A 2,652-nucleotide genomic window follows, 5' to 3' on the forward strand; every position below is an offset into this window, starting at 1 on the left:
CTTACACGGCATCACTTGTCGTACTCACTTCCTCGCTGGAGTCAGTTTGCCCCGCCCCATCTTCACGACATACTCCACAGGGACAATCTTACAACGACTTTAATGCCTTAAGCTTCGGGAAGAACTGATGGAGAGTAAAAGGAGGGAAACCTGTCCTTGGGGACTTGAGGGGGGTCTAGGCAAGGGGAAGGGGCTGGGAGACCTTCAGATTCTTCTACAGCAATGACTGCCTGGTCTATTCTCTGTTCTGAGGGCTGGTCACAGAATGTAGTGCTGTGAACCTGGGTCCTGTCTCATCTCTGACACCCACCAGCTGTGGCATTAGAAAATCATTTCTCCACGCTCAGTCCCTCAGTTTTCCCATCTGCAAAATGGGCGTGATGATCTGCACATATATAAAACGGGTCATTGTAAGGGTAAATGAGATAAATATTGTGAAAGCACGTGGTAAATTATAATGCATTGCGGAAATGTAATGAGGAGAATCCTTTGTTATTGGGTGATTCATATGGAGTTTAATATTCTAAAATTTTACCTCTGGGGTCCCTCTGCCCTCCACGCCCCCGGGATTTCTTTATATACCTTGGCCCTTTCAGGCAGCAGCAGGTAGGTGGTGAGGCTCATTACCTTGGCAAAGGGAAACAGCAAAATAGAAGAGAGGAGAAGAAAGGGAAATTTTTTGGGCTTGATTTTCAAAAGTTTAGGCCCTTTCATGAGGGAATCTTCTGGGATGATGGAAATGTATTTTTTGTTCAAACTGAATACTTAAAATCTGTGCATTTTATTGTATCAATATATAAATGACACTGAAAAACTCACATTGAAGCAAAACAAACTTAGGTCCTTGGAGGAAAAGAATGGACTTGGGCGTAGACAACATATTTGACAGAAAATATGGGAAAAGAAAATACGGTGAGGGCAAGGTTTCCTTCCCTCCTCCCCAGACTCTGGGTTAGAAGGTCAGAAGGCAAGTAAGCGCTTAGATTGACAGGTGTCGGAAGCAAGAGGCTGAGAGACCCATTTCCCAGGCTGTGAGCCTGAGGCTGGCACTGAAATCCCCAATAAGCGTATAAGTTCCCAAACTTAGAAGAAAGGCTTCTGGGAGAGGAAATGGCACCGTGTGTCCGGTGGACAGGGCCTTTGTCCACTTCCCAGAGTTTTCTGTGACTAATGCAGCACAAGAACTGCTGAATCGTGTCCATAAGTCTGTGAATAACATGAGGAGGACCTGAGGGGCAAAGACCAGGAGATGTGGCCTGTGGACACATGGTGTGGACCTTCAACCAAGGGGCAGGTGGGACAGTGTCAGCTGATGACAGCGTGAGATGACGTCCCCCTTCTCAAGCCCTCAGTGTTATGGAAGTCCCACCACCATCACTCTGCCCCCAGAACTTGCGGGAACCCCAGAGAGAAGAAGGTAAGGGAACTCCAGCATGACTGAAGTTCGTTGTTACTATCCCAGAAAAGGGAGGGCTAGTAAAATAGAAAAATAAAGTTATGGTTTTTGAATATTTGATTTCTGAGAGTCATACCCACTTCACTAGGTTTTCTTAGCTATAACTTCAAATCATGTGATATACAAAGAGGGTCTCTGCAGGGCCCCCAAAGTGCTCTCAGAGCAGAACATGGTTTAATTCATTTCCAGCAGATGCTTGAACTGCTACACAAGGATTTTCAGAGTTTAAAAAGAGGTGTTTCCATTAAGTATGATGGTCATCTAAGTACCTTGGCAATGACATCATTTGGGTATTTATTTGTAATATTTGCTGAAGGCTAGTGCTATGGGCAGCGGGATAGTGAATATTACCTCCCTAGCCTTTCATGATTCATGGAGGCAACTTGGAAAATTGGTTTCCTTTTCAGAAGCATCCTTTCTTTTCCTCCGCCAGGAATTGGTGCTGAGCTCACCCCCCTGATGGAGGTCTGATGATGAAGGACGCCTGCTGGTTGCCCACGACAACGCCTGGGAAGGTTTCCAGCTGCAGACCTTCTCCCACCGCCCGTCCCTTCTTTAACACATGATTTTGTTGATGTCACTGTCAGGGGGGCCGAGCACATGGCAGAAGAATGTGGGAGCAACCAGAGGTCTGGATCAGCCTTTAGTGAATCCTGTAAAGTCTGAAAACAAACACCAAGAGGGAGCCAAATCGTTTAATAGCTCCGGTTGCGTAAACAGAATGAACCAACACCAAACTATCTAAGCCGGACTCCAAGGTCACGAGCACAGCTTGCTGCGGTGCAGTTCTCTGTGCTCTGCTGGTCGCTGGCTGTGCGCCTGCCTTCTTGGGGCTCAGTGTCCTCTCCTTCACAATGGACACAAATAACATGTACCTCGTGGTGTTATTCCATAAAGGATTGTGTGAGGAAAGCACTTTGTGTCTAGAACTATTTAAGGATATAATATGAATATTGAGAGCTACACCATATTTGTTTTCTGTTATTGTAGGGCTCAAAAGTAAAACCTGTTTAGGGGTGTGTGTGTGTGTGTGTGTGTGTGTGAATCTTTTAGAAATCCCTCTAGAAAAAGATATTTGGGGAGGGGTGTAGCCATTTCCATCTGCACTGGAAATTCTGGTCTTCTTCAACTGTCTCATTTATATACAAAAGAGTATCTTGGGCTTCCCTGGTGGTGCAGTGGTTGAGAGTCCGCCT

At 45.9% G+C, this 2,652-nt stretch overlaps 1 long non-coding RNA gene across 1 annotated transcript; it reads left to right on the plus strand.

The window, feature by feature from the left end:
* The first annotated feature begins 1,339 nt into the window (after positions 1-1,339).
* Positions 1,340-2,419, plus strand: LOC112394810 (uncharacterized). Its single transcript, XR_003002218.1, has 2 exons — positions 1,340-1,417; positions 1,890-2,419. It is a non-coding gene; the product is annotated as an uncharacterized LOC112394810 (long non-coding RNA).
* The last annotated feature ends 233 nt before the right edge of the window (positions 2,420-2,652 follow it).

The sequence above is a fragment of the Neophocaena asiaeorientalis genome, unplaced genomic scaffold (genome assembly GCF_003031525.2).
Source record: "Neophocaena asiaeorientalis asiaeorientalis breed wild unplaced genomic scaffold, Neophocaena_asiaeorientalis_V1.1 scaffold396, whole genome shotgun sequence".
In the NCBI taxonomy this organism is placed as follows: Eukaryota; Metazoa; Chordata; class Mammalia; order Artiodactyla; family Phocoenidae; genus Neophocaena; species Neophocaena asiaeorientalis.